A 14,625-nucleotide genomic window follows, 5' to 3' on the forward strand; every position below is an offset into this window, starting at 1 on the left:
TATCCAATGTAATATCTTGGTGAAGTCCTGTTTGAAAATTGCTGTCTTACACTCTTAATATTACAAAGCTGATAAAGATTGATTCAGCCTCCAGATTGCATTCATAAAATCACAGAATTGCAGGGTTTGGAATGGACCTCAAGAGATTGTCGAGTCCAACTCCTCTGCATTTTTCTGTTTAAGTGATGAGGCAGTCTGGAAAATTTTCCATTGTTTGTGTGGAGGACACAAATGTACTGGCATTTACTGAGCACTGTGCTAGTCTTGTTTTTACTTCTCAAACAAGCTTCTCTGGTAATAGTTGAGGTATGGCAAAACCCTAGCATGTGTTACATTTTTTTGCCGTGTAGCATGAGCATTAACACAAGTCTTAGCGATTTAGTTTTGTCTTACTGTTGTCATACAAAATGGGGATATCCTGCACTTGAGAAGAGTCCAGGTATCATAATTACTGCATAAAATTGCAATTTACTTCCTGTGACATAAGTGTATGCCCAGTAAACTCTTGGCTAATGTCTACAGTCATGCGTTTGCAAATGACTTGGTATTTATGACACTCTGTACTGTGATAAACTTACGATCAGCAGCAATGTATTGGGGGTTTCCCAGATGCAAGATGGCATGCAGGAGTTTTCAGCTGAGTCCACTGCTCACTCAGTCAAGATATCTAACTGACATGGCTCTTAGTGGTGAATGGTAACCCTGGCATTGTAGTAGGGTCTTGTACAAAACTTGCAAGTTTAAGGCTTCCCAGCCAATTGTTTTCTTTTTCTTTCCTTCTGGGTTTTTTTTTTTTTTTTTTTTTTTTTTTTTTTTTTTTCCCAAAGCCTGCTTATTCATATAAATGGAGCATTGTATAGTTAAAATTGTAAAGGACTCTCAGCTTCCTTCCTTTCCTTCTCCCTGCCCCTTCCCCCCCAATAATCATGCTCTCAACTTGAGACTTGCACTGATTAGCTGCAGACTTGCTGAAAAACAGTCCTTTTCAAGAAGAGGAGAATCTCATTAAGCCTTTGCTGTGAGCTGTGGCTCTTGATCAATGCTCTAAAGACAGGCTTGACAGTCATCAGATGAGTTAAGAACTGCAAAAATATTACCTATCTCAGTAATATTACCTGTCTCAGTCATCAGTTGAAAGAGTTCATCTCTTCCTGAGAATACAGAAGCTTCCGCATGCTACATGGTACATAAAATATTAAAGACGTCAAGGATGTGAGAAGTCCTAAAGATGCCATATGTTTCCAAATGAATTGATAAAAGGCCTTAAATCTAAAAGAGAATGTGATATGAGGTTTACAAATGAATAGATGGAATTTTGATAAAGTTAGAGATAAGCCAAGACATGGTTACTGGGGAAATATAAATAAACATCAGTCTTGTGCTGTAGTTCCTTGGTTGCTAAGCCCTTTATTGGTGTTCTTTTATTTGAACATTTTTTTCCTAAACTTCTTAATTATAACTGATAGAAGAATTGACAAATAGTGCTCAATTGCATGGGTTAATTCACTGGCAATTATTGCACAGATTATTAGTAAGCCAAAGGGGAAAAAAAAAAAAAGCATCTACTTTTATCTGAATTCACAGAACAAAAGAACGAAAAGAGTGACAGAATAAATGTTCTTTTGTTATGTTATTGTCTCGTAGAGTTTGGAACTGTGTCAGAATTGTGGGGGATTTTTTTGTTTTGTTTTGTTTTTTTTGTTTATGTTGTTTATTTACCGAGGGACGCTCCGTTCCGATGGAGCATCTGCCTTTCTCTGCAGTCCTTCTTCTACCCAGTTCTTCCAGCTGGGTTGAATGCCTTGATGAAGCCTTTCAAATGATCAAATAGATAAAATTGTACGTATTCTGTGGGATTATTTTCATTGTTCTGCACCATGTGTTCACTCTTGAATAAAGAGAAAGAATGAAATACTTTATAATTCTGAGACTTTGTTTTCAAGCTGTATTTTTGCACTCCTTGTGGGCTTTGTTGTTTGTTTGTTATTTTTTGTTACGGTAAATTCTGGGGAAAGATTGGTCCGCTCCTCAGCAGATATTTCCACACAACCCTTCCAGAACTACTGTTGGAAACTCAGACCACCTCTTCGCATTTTTTTAAATCAGTCTTAGTCATTATTTAATGATCCTAGCCGTATGTGAGGAGACTATTTTTACCAGTGGCATTTTGTTATTAAGAAAGTAACAGGTCTGGCTCTTCTTGACCTGACAGGTTCTAGAAGTGACTGATTCTCTATTTTGCAGAATACACCTTGTAATGCATGGAGGCAACAGCACCTTGTGCATCAGCTGGCACACAATTAGAAGTTAGACCCCCTCGAGGCCACTTATGACCTCTCCTTGGGTTAGGAACAGTGAGAAAATGGTATTGGCCATGGCACAGAGACACTGCGCTCTGCACTGTCACAGGAATGTCCCTGAGGTGCTGTCTGTGCTAGCAGTGGCAAGCAAGAACAATAGCGAGCAGTTCTGGTGTTCTGTGTTGGCAAATAAATATGGATTTTCATCCACTACCGTGCCACTCTTGGAATATATTTTATCTTCCTTACATCAGGAACTGAGGATTTGACCTGTTTATTTACTTCTGTATTTATTATTGTATGAGTGAGATTTGTGAAACTGTTTCTTTTGGTGTCACTGACCACCTGAAAGGGAACCTGTCCAGGGTGCAAAGAAAGGTTTAGATCTCTAGGTTGTCTTCATAATGCCTTATAATTGCCATCTTTCTACTGCCAAAGAATCCTGTCTGTGTTGGATAGGGCATCTTTTACATCACCATTGCATGCACTTACTACTTTGAGGTTAGGCTGTAGTAACTTCATTAACTCATTCTTTGGTGGCTTTGAAGTTAAAGCAAGTGCTTTAAATGTGTTTTTACTGAAATAAAGATAAAAACGCTTTCTCATAAGCACTGGGGGAAATGCTTTGATATTTTTCAAAAGAATTGCAACAATTATCTTATTGCAAGATAAAAAATAAATTACTATAATCCTACTTTAGTTGTTCCATTCCAGTGATAGTTGATTTTGTGTCCATTTTCCCATGACCCATATTAAACAATAGATTCGCATGCTATCAGTATCACTGTGTGGGAATTCTTCACATAAAACAGAAACAGGCCACATTTTTCTGAAGCAAGGGAGTAGGAGTTCAGATTCTAGAGAGTGACAGGAAAATTTGCTCTAAGCAAAAAAAGCAAGGCGTTTTTGCCAAGAAAAACTTTTTCCTGTAGTAAATCCATCACCCATGCCCTAGCAGACTTGCTTAAAAAAACAAAATAGTACTTTTGGGAAGTGCTTTGTTAACTTTTAACAGCCTTTTCCACTACTCTTTGGCTTTCTCTCAAGACTTCTTGCCAAGTTGAAGTGATGTGGTGTGTTTGGCAGTGACATGCTTCGTTTAGGTGCCAGTGGTGAGCTATTGCTTGCAAGTCGTTTGCATTACTCTGTGAAAGCCTTATCACTTCTAAATACACTGCTGGTTCTAGGCAGTGTCCCATAGTACTTTCTGCAAGATTTTGCTTTCAGGTCCTTACTTTTGAAGGGTTTTATTATTATTGTTATTTTTAATTCAAAGGGTTTGGAGGTGGTAGTGTGGTTGGTTTTTCTGCTTTGTTTCTGAATGTTTTTCCTAGGTCAGTTTAAAACCAGCTTGCTAGGACTTTTAAAAGACAATTCTGTTACTTCCAGCTCCCAAATGGTACAGGACAGAAATGTTCATTAGACAAAAAAAAGGTGAGGAGCACTCAGCCCCATCCATTCACCTCAGCAACAGCTCGCTTGCCAGGGATCCAGTGCTTGTGGCTTCATATCCACAACAGGGCTGCCTTCTCTCCAGCTCAGAGAATCCGTGGGGTGAGCTGAATGCTTGGCAAAGAAGGTATATTTGAGGCTACAGCAGTAGAGGAGTTGGAGATCAAAAGACTTACCAGTGGGAATCGCTTTTCATTCGTTGTGCTTCTCATTGGGAATGGTTTATGTAGGAATTCGTATAATAGCACTGATTCAGGGAGCAAAAACTTGTTTCAATGAAAAGTGTTATTTTCTGAACTGATTTTCATCTGATGTATAACCAGCTGTGTGTACTGGTGGAGCTGGTCAGTCCCATTACGCACGGCCTCTAAAACAGGTTGTCTTTGGTGCAGGTGTAACCCTCCCGATCCTATTTCTAAGGGATGTGATCGTCTAGCACGTTGCAAAATCATTAATCCACTTGTTTCTTTTAGCTTTATATCTTCTGGAATTAGTTTGTGTGGTTTTTCTGAGGATCACAGATGAGGTAACATGTGCCTCTTCCCCATGCCAAGTTAATCAGGAGCTCATGGGGAGGTTGCTTTGTGTGAATCACTGCCATCCTTCAATTCTGTACATTCCCGCTCAAATCTTTACACATAAAGTGTGCTTTAGCAGAGAGCATTTCCTGTGACATTTGTAAACAGCGAGAATTGGATCATAGGATCTTCCTCTGGAGACCTGTTCTCCTCCAGGTACCTGGACAGCTTAAGATCCTATGGGATTGGTCCTGTTGGTGCTGCTCAGAGACCGAGGTGTCCATGTGCAGCTACATGTTGGTCTTGGGAGCAGCTGCTGTGACAGTGATATGAGATACAGTGAAATTTAAATCCTGCTCAGCTGCAGAAGCAGCCTCTTACTATGAAGTTCTGTTGTTCCTAACAGAAGTATTAACATTTTCACCGATGGGAGAATATTCCCAACTTCAGTAGAGTTAAATGAAAAAAATAGGAGTGTGGGGATGAAATGCTGAGAGGAATGGTAAATATTTTCTGGAGAATGTTTTGCATTGGAGTTCCCAAACATGCATAACAATTGGAAAGGAAGACAGACCTAAATTACTTTTTATTCATTTTTAAAACCTGAAGGTTTTCCTGGGAAACCCTATGGGTTATGTGTCAGGATGGGGTTAGATAGGGCCATTTTTTTTCTGTTTATAGTCTAACATGTCTTGTGTTTTCTGAGTAGAGGTGCCCACAGAAGTGTTTATCTTAACATCATTAAGGGATGGTATTTAAAAAAGAAATCCAAACACTTGGCATCTTCTTTTTCTTTGCATTTAGTTTCTATGTCTCACCTATCTCCTGTTTGTATTGCATTTCATCATGTTGCAGTTTCTTACCCAACATAACCAAATCTGGGGCAAAAATCTAATTGAGAATATACCTTCAAGTACCACGGCTTTCTTAGTTAAACAATGCGTGTCGCATGCTTTAGCTGCTGTGACATTGATTTAGTTTTGCCAGGAAAGCTGAAAACAATTTAACCAACTTCTGTGGAAAAACTACAAGATTACCAAAATGAAGAGATTTGATTTAAAAAAGCACCAAAGGAGCCCTGAAAAGTTAAACTTGATGTTCTGTTCCAAACGAAAAAGTACATAAATAGGAAATGTCATCTCTTTATCTAAAAAAAATCAAATATTCTAAGCCAAGAAAAAGATGAAAAGATCAAAGTCACTACTATACTTATGCTAATTTAAAGTATTAAGTGCTTAGTATGTACTGTTGCTTTTGAAGCAAAAGAATGTTATTAGTTGATGCAAGCAAGAATTGAGAGCATCTGAAACAGGTTAATATATGGTCTTTAGTCACAGGATTGGAAAAAATCCATTTCAAGCTTTTAAAAAAATCAAACAAACTTGGCACACAGCATCATCCTGAATACGGTTTTACAGGATAGACTGAAAATAGCTGTTACAACAGAAGGGGAAAATGCATGCGAAACACTGGAGATTTAATGTGAAAAGGAACCGAAATCACCAGGTTACTTTTGAATAAAGCCTTCAAGCGTTTTGAAGCTATCTATACTTTTTTGTGTATATGCAGTGAAGTGCTATGTATGAAATACATATAGCCATGACCTGCCAGGAGGATTTTGGTTTCCCTGGAGACTATCAGTTCTCTGTTGCACAGGTTGGCTTGGTGAGTGAGAGCTATCTTGATAAATCCAAACCATTCTCCACAAGGTTACTGGTGTGTCATTGCATTCGGACCTCTGTGTTGAAGGTTGAATTTATAAGTGCAGATGTCTCAGTGTCCTCTGTAATGTCCAGTTATTCAACATGTACCTGAAATTTGCAGTAATTATCTTGTGAATTGGGGAAAAACCTCCTTTATGTAACACTTCGATGGCAGTTTTCTCTTATTGTCTATGTTAAAATCTCTGATTTTAATTATAATTTTCAGTGTGTTGTGCAAAATGTACATCAAATCATAGTGCACGTATTCAGTGTCAATTACTGCTGTTGACTTCTTTCTCCACCCTCTTCTCCAAATGTTTTGAAATCCTCTTGTCATTTTTCAGCTTGAAAACTAGACTTCAATCAGATTTATAGTTACTAATTATCTAGTGAATATGGAAAAAATTCCTAATATAATGCATGCAGCCTACTTTGTTCATCTGTGCTTGATTAAGAAAATCCCCAATAATTTCAAGTCTGCTCTCAGTTGGTTTGGATGGAAATATGTAGATTGATGTAATAACCTTTCTGCTTTTTAACTCCTTGAAGAGCCAGCACGTGCAGGGTTTTATTGACAGCAGGATATTTCCAGCAAACTGGAAAGCTTTGAAACGCTAATTCTACTTTTTTTTTTGTCTAGCAAGATGTAGGTAATTTAGAATTTACTAAGGCATGCCTTTTGTACTATTCCGAGGATATTATTTGTGCTTTTTGCAGCTCCTTTGCTATGGGTCGTGTTTGCTGATTTTAAAATTTGCAGAGTTGGGTGTTAATTCTGTTATATCCTGTTAAATCTGTAATGAAAATTCGCCAGAAATGTGGAAAGAACATCAAAGTGAAACATAAAATAGAGGAGAAGGAAGGGGAAAAGATGGGAGTTATGCCAGGAAAGGAGAAATAGATGGAAAGAGAAATATAGCAGGGAGGGAATTGGAAGTTTTGTAGGCTGCAATGAATCTGTGAAGCTCCCTGGTGTTCATTGCTGTTGCTGCTGAAAGAAAAATAGTAAGCAAGTCAGCTAGAGAAGGCTCAAACAAAAAAAGATGTATCTTTTAAGATCTCAAGTGTTACGCTGCCACTGGCTGTGGGATGTCAGAAGATCTCAATGAAGTTTTTTAACCACTACATGGTTGTTGGGTGGCTCTTCCTTCGCTACGTTTTAAAATGTTTGATTTCTGACTGCTTGCTGTGAGAGCATATAACTTGCTGCACCACTGTGTGAGTGGTGGGAAGTCCTATTTTATGTCTTAAGCTGTTAAAAGGAACAGTGGGTGTTCGGTGTTGGACTTGGGCAGCTGAAGTATTGCCATCAGTAGATAAGCTTGGTGTCTGAAGACTTCAGTGCAGGAACCAGCACTTCTTGGAAATAGAGATGTGAATAAATGTTCTGGCACTTACTGCAGTTCAGAATTAACCCTTTGTATTTCAGTGTAATGTTTGCCTTTGGAAGCTTATATAGATGTGTGATTAAAATGTTATAACTTCGAATGCTTTCTCCATTTGGTTAGATGTAACTGGCAATTTCTTGGATTTGTGAAAGGTAGATTATCTGTGTTTGCTCTGTATCACTTTAGAAAGTAGAACCAGTTCCTTCCCTTTTGCAGAACAGGATGGAGGGACAAATAGCTAACATTTACTTGAAAGAGTTCAAGAGAGGATAGAATTTGGTTATTTTTTCTGTACACAATCTAAATGAGTAGTACCTCCCCTTTTTCATCTTCTTACATTTTGTATGTTGCATGGTTGTTAAACCTTGCACCTGGGTAGTGGTCTTCGTTTTGCCCATTTTGCATAAGTCTGCCCACAAGCTAATACATGTAAGTGGTGAGTCATTTAAGAAGTGCCTGCTGATTTATTTAGGTAACTAGATTCTGTTTCGTGGGTGGTTTTTCACACTGTGTGGTGGATGTGATAGCCTGGGCATGGTGGTTTTTTTTTTTTGAACACCAAAAATAAAACTATTCCATGTATAATCCCATCATGTGCATCAGATGTAGCCAGTTCTTAAGATAGTTATGCTTTCAGGATACAGAAATGGAGCTTTGATTGGACGAAAGATAACCCAAAGATGCTATGAGATTAGACAACAAAACTGATGAGAGGAAGTCGTCTCATCTCACTCCATCTTTGAGCTGTTTCAGTACCTTCTTGCTTTGACTAATGCATGTACCTAAAGGAGAGGATGTCCGTGTATGTCTGTGTGTGTACTTACACGTATAGTCACATACATATGTATGTATCCATGCACTTACATGCCCACATAAAGGTATTTGTATACTTACCTTCACAGGGTGTATACGCAGTTTCAGTCTTTCTCCTTTTTCTTCTCTCTCCCTTCTTGAGATACAGTGCATGTGCCTTTGAATATTTTTAAGTTCCATTATTACTTTTTCGCTAAAAGTAAACAGCAGGAGCTTATTGAATGGTCCTCCTTCATTTAAATTCCTGATTTCTCTGGCATATTCACTGTTACTTTCTTTGGTGAGGACATTTATTGTATTTGCCTTGAAAATTGAAAGAATGTCACTTAGCATAACCAAAGAGCAATCTGAAATATTAACAGCCAGTGCCTTACATCTCTTGACAGCCTGAATGAGAATACATTGAGACTGTTTCATGCTTCTTCAAAGTTTAGGAGCCTCTGTACTCCTCACGGGAGCTCTATTAGAAAAGAAAAAAGATGATAATACAGCATGTAGTATTTTCACTACATAAGGCGGAGCTTTTAACTCATTAAATTCTAGCATGAGTATGTTTCAGTTAATCAAAGCCGTGTAACTCTGTAAGAAGCATCATATATTCCCTCCTATGTCAGATGTACTGCTTGAGGCTTTTAGTCTGATGAGCTTTAGCCTAGAAATAATTATTTGGAACTCTTTGCAAAACTCACTAGAAATCTGCTTACCGCTCTCTGTTGTTTGAGTTTTATTATTAGTGGCTTTGCTTTTACTTTCATTGGGAGTACTTTGACTCTTTGGTACATCTTTGTTGTTCTTAAGAAACTACTTTCAAGGATTCAAGGAGGAAAGAATTGTTAGGGTTCAATGAGAGTCACAGCTGCATTGTGTCCCATGCAATTTGTGCAGCGTCAAAGAAAGCTCCTTAGTGTTTTTAACACAGAATTAGATATCTTTGTATTTTTTTGTTTGAAGTTGACACTTCAAACAAATGGAAATGGAATGAAAATAGCCATGTTTTCCTAGGACCAGGCAGTAAGTATTTTGATAATATTCAAGTAACAGTTTGCTTTCTGCTTTCCAAAGTAACAAATTGGCCTTACCATGCTTTAATAGTGGAAATGGTGGTAGTTTGGTTTCCTTCTGCTCTTTCAAACTGTATGGGAGCTGCTGAGTCACGGCCTGAACCTCTGGTTGATCACCTGAGGAGAGCCATGAGTCAGCCAGAGGAGCACAGGTGAAGGCAATTCACTGTGCTGCCAGAAGGGGTGGAGCCTGGCTGCATCCCTCCTAGACCTATTTAAGAGCTGGCTACCAGTGGGGAAGGATCTTGTCTGGAGATTGCCTTTACTGGTGTTTTGTGAGCAAGCCCAGGATAGGGGTAAGCTTTCTATTTGCTCTCTTTTGTTGTTGTAGTCTGCTTTGCCTAACTCTCTTGTTTATTTTGTGTTTATAACATCCTAAAATTCTTTGATTATGCACAAACCAACTGCAAAATATGGCAGTGAAAAGTGCTTTAGAAATTTTCTTATTATAGTACAGAGAGGATCTTTTCGAGTCTGTTAGACAAAAGCCAGCCCCTCCCAAAAGGTTTTACAGTACCCCCTCCTTCAAGTGCGTACTGTCACCCATCCACCTCTCCCTGAGGAGCTCAGAGCAGCAGTCATTTGTTTGTGCATCCTAAGTGTCATGAGCATGGGCTTTCTATCTCTGTGCTTGTACCTTCCAGCAAGAATGAAATGCAGGAAATTTTGTGGTCTTAAACCAGATTTATGCATTCACTCGTACACACAGTCAGTGATATGCTCCCTTCCCATGTTATTGTCTCCATTCGTTGTTGCTATTTAGCTTCCTGCCAGCAGACATGCAATTACAGCCACCTCGGTGTGATTCATGAAGCACGACAGAGCAAGCTAATGCTGTTTTCTATGAGGCGGTCACTAAAGGCAGAAGGTAAATAGCCAGATCTATTATAAACCCTGCAGGAAATCAGTGGATGTCGTTGGGTAATGGCTCTATTACCATACAAGTGCAATTCTGCATGTGTCTTTTCATCTTTCGTGCTCATCTGGTTAGGACCATTGATGCTAGTGCCTGGCCCCTGTTGAGTTCTTGAAGGCAGTGCAAGAGAAAGATTTGGGTGCTTTAGAATATTAAGGTTAAGCACTAAGAAACTCAGACCTGTATTTGACCATTTCAGTGAAGAGAAATGAAGTAAATCTAATGTTGGCACTTTGTGACATAGTTTGGCACTTCATGCCGAAGTGCCGTTTGGCACTTAAGATAGCATAGCTATGGTTCAACTGTTTGCTAAACAGGATAAAGAAATCAAAAAGTAATAGAATTTATTTTAGCTTTGGCATTAAGGTACATAGCAGGAAGCGAAATTTGCTGGTTATCAAATACAACAGCCTAAAATAATCTAATTCTGCTCAGGATATCTATTTCAAAAAGAGGAACTGTAGCTAGTACATAAATAATAAAGTTGATTTTTTTTGTATTAAGCATGAGGTAATAGGTGAAACCATGCTTTATTTTGTAACGTTTCATAAATATCTTTTTTATTTGAGGATGTTGGATTTATAGCATCTCCCAAATGGTTTTAATAGAGAAGTTGTTTAATAGAGAAAATTTAGCCTGCTTGTTGCAGCTGTTTTTTTTCTCTTAATATTTGATGAGGATGCAACTACTTTCTGTAGGATGGACCATCACACAGTTGTCAGAGATCTTAGCAGTTATGCTTTAGTTTAATTAAAGGGTGCAGCAGTGTTTCTTAACTCTGTCTTTCAGAATGAGTGATCCTTTGGTCTAAAGACCTTCAGTAGTCCAGTTGGCTGCGTACTGAGGAGCTTTGTATGTTGCCACAGCAAGTTTCTGCAAAAAACAAAGTGATCATTCCTGGGATGAATACTACTCTTGTGGTAGCTTTGCCAAAGGTCCCAAAAAGAAAATAACACAAAATAACCCAAGTCTTTTGTCATAGTACCAGAATTGGGAGCATGCTTCAAGAGAAGGTGGCTGAGGACCTGTGTGGCATCTCCTGACAGCAAAGGCCTCTTTGTCTGCAGGATTAATTGGGTTCTGGTGTAGGTGTCTGATCTCTCTTGCAGCAGTCCATGATGATTTCTTGGAACTCAGGGAGGTGACACTGTTGCTTCCTGCTGCTCACCCATTCCCACTGATAATTTGGGAGAGTTTCTTATAGTTGCCGCAGTAATGCAGTGCAAGTAGAGCTGGATGGAAAGAGGAGCTCATTAAAACGAGGAGGAGGAACCAGTTCTCCTCCATACGTGTCTCCCCAGCCATATTTCTCAGCCTACTTTTGTCCCTCATGACCTGTGTGTCAGATTGCATTATCTTTCTCTGCCTTTTGGAACTGCAGAGACAACACTCCACATATATACATGATTGAACCTGTAGACTTTTATGTCAAATCTAACTTTTTATTGATTTTTCTGTTTTCTCTGGAAGATGAGGATAGTGAGTGGGGTGGGCAAATTTTCCCCATTATTGGCAAAGAATGTGCAGGTCCCAAGGCCTGGAAAAGTCATTTGGACCATATAGATGCAAACTGTAATGCAGACTTGCTTTTCTTATTGAAAAAAGCTGTAGTTTTCTGTCCATATCTGAGCATTGCCAGAAGTATTTTCAGTTACTGATCAGGAAACAAAGTTAATCTGTCTGATAATCAGTTCCAAAAGCAGCCAGTACTTCTGTTTCCTCTTTGAACTTTAACAAAAAAAAAAAAAGCCCAAAACACAACGACACAGCATTTGTCGTTTAAATGTTTCTTACACACATTTTTAGATTCAGACAGAATAAGCAGTAGAGTCTTTGAGGTCAGTTTGCAAAGTGCAACAATAAATAATCATCCACAGAGGTGACCAGAGGTCTGGAGCACCTCCCCTGTAAGGACAGGCTGTGAGAGCTGCGGCACTTCAGCCTGGAGAAAAGAAGGCTCCAAGGAGACTTCACAGCAGCCTTCTGATACTTGGAGGGGGCCTAAAGGAAAGCTGGGGATGGACTGTTTGTATGGGCATTTAGTGACAGGAGGAGGGCAATGGTTTTAAACGGGAAGAGGGTAGATTTAGACTAGGTATCAGGAAGAAATTCTTTACTGTGAGGGTGGTGAGACACTGGAACAGGTTGCCCAGAGAGGCTGTGGATGCTCCCGCCCTGAAGGCCTTCAAGGCCAGGCTGGATGAGGCTTCGAGCAACCTGCTCTAGAGGGAGATGTGCCTGCCTATAGCAGGGAGGTTGGAACTAGATGATATTAAAGGTCCCTTCCAACTCAAACCTTTCTATGATTCCATGAAATAAGGAAACATGAAACAAAATGTAAAACTTAGAGTTCATTTTGTTTCAAGACCTACATGGATGCTGCTGAAAGAGTTCAGCTTTACTTTTTGGCAAAGTAGAGGCTTTTCACATCTATTATAAGTACTGGAATTATGGAAGTTTTTATTCGGTCATTTATTTGCTCTGCTACCTTACTCAATTCCCTGTTCTGCACAACTTTGATTTTCGTTTATCTTTTGACAGGGACATGATTAGAATTCTCTTTAACAGCTAAACCAAAAAGTTGGACAGGTTTTATATGAAGTTTTAGGTGACTTCATGAAAATGTTAGTGTTCTGTATTTAAGCTAAAGTAAGGAAAGACTGTATCAATGACTGCCTTTATAAATGAGATGTTTTCAAGTAGGTTGAACCTTAGAAGAATTAGCTGAAGAAATCACTGAAATCTTACCATTCAAGTTTGAACACGGTTGGAGGATAAATGTGGCTTTCCAGGAATGTGTGATGTCCTTTTTCGAACAACATAATTGTTAGCGCAGCTTAGATGTGCACTATGTACTGTGAGGGTCACAGCTGAGAATGGCTGTTGAGAGCTGAAAGGAAAAAATAACTAAAATTCACTAAGGACAGGGACATTTGGCAACTGTTAGTTGTTGAGAAAGGCATCTCATATTTTTTTCTCATGTGGTGTAAACTGGCATGCTTTGAATAATAAATTCAAACCTCTTCCAATCCCCAAAACAGTGATGAGGCTTGTGCTGGATCACTGTCATGAGCTTCGGGTATTTGAAGACAGGTGTAGTTGAAGATAATCAGGAGAAGACCCATCAAAATTATTTAGAAAATATAAGGGAACACAAAGCACTAAAAGATCTGGGTCTGTGCTCTCTAAAGAAGACAAGATTAGGGTGTAATATGTACTGGAGATTGTAAAATATTGATAGAAAAAGTGATGTTCTACCAAGGAAATAGCAACTCTGAACTTCAGAGCAGGAAATTTAAACCGAGTGCTCAGAAAACCTATTGAACATTAAGGGGAGTGATGTACTGAAAGATTGCGTTTGGGGCTTGTGGAATGGAGCTCCATTTGTAAAGGATTTTAACAACAGAGGAAACAGTCTGTGAGAAATAGCTAAACCAGGACCAGTTCTGACTCTGGGTAATAAAATGGGCAAGCTGGATGATACCTTACAGCTGTTTTCTGTTACTTTCTTTTTGTAATCATCAAGTGTCCCAAGGCTCCAATTACATGTGTTTTCACACTTTCCCTTCAGGTTAGCTTTCAGGGATCAGTAGTCACACTCCTATGCTAATGAGTGGACTTTCTGTGAGTTTTAACAAGGCGTGCTTAGAAGAGTCGAGATGCTGGGTTTATGTGCAAGGTAAACATGAGTTGTCATAGATGATTGTTAAAAATTGGAGTACCGTTACCAGAATTAGCATTACTGATCAGTGTTTAAGCATTTACTTGTATCCAAGGAAAACTCTCATTTAGAGAACTGTACTGGCCTTCATGTTCTTTTGATTAATTAAATTGTTTGCAACATATTTGGGAGTTTTTGGAGTCTCTGTATCACGAGGGAAAAGGTATTTCTGGCATCGGGGTTTCTTTCCCTGTATTGATCTCCACTAGGGTCCGGTAAGTAGCAGTCAGTTGAATTATTTCTTATAGGGTATCCCTTTTTATGTTTCTCTTGTGATTTTTATGCTGTTATAGAAGGTAGAATCATATTGTCTGTCAGCACACACATTGCCTCCATTTCTTGTTTTGCAAAAATTGAAGTTCTGTGTCTTACAGTCCTTGGTGAAAGCGTTCTGTTATCCTCCTTTGGAACGTGGTCTTATATGAAGAAAAGGCATACAAAGCACAGCCATTCTGTTATACTTTGAATTATTTCCCTGTATTATAAGTTTTGAATATTTATTAGTCTTTTATAACCTCTTTCATTATTCATAACGGGTAGCTACAGAATGTGATGAAAAAAGTGGAACAATGAAACCTTATTTTACATCACTGATGTCTTTCATACAAACCATTCTCTGGTAAATTTTTTTAAAGGAAGGCCCAAGCTTGCAAGGTGCTGGGAACCTCTGTTGGGCTTCTTGTGACATCCATCCCAGTGGGAGGGGAAGCTGTTCAGCACCTCACCATACACTGTGCTCCAGCATAGTTAGAA

The 14,625-nt window shown here is 38.9% G+C and overlaps 1 protein-coding gene across 2 annotated transcripts in view; it reads left to right on the top strand.

Moving 5' to 3' along the window:
• The window catches only part of RFTN1 (raftlin, lipid raft linker 1), a 94,995-nt gene that overhangs the window by 22,220 nt on the left and 58,150 nt on the right, over positions 1-14,625 (top strand). The gene's annotated exons all lie outside the window — the stretch shown is intronic.

This window comes from Centrocercus urophasianus, unplaced genomic scaffold (assembly GCF_019232065.1).
Source record: "Centrocercus urophasianus isolate 14NV4802_14NV808 unplaced genomic scaffold, USGS_Curo_1.0 seq_16, whole genome shotgun sequence".
Classification (NCBI taxonomy): domain Eukaryota; kingdom Metazoa; phylum Chordata; class Aves; order Galliformes; family Phasianidae; genus Centrocercus; species Centrocercus urophasianus.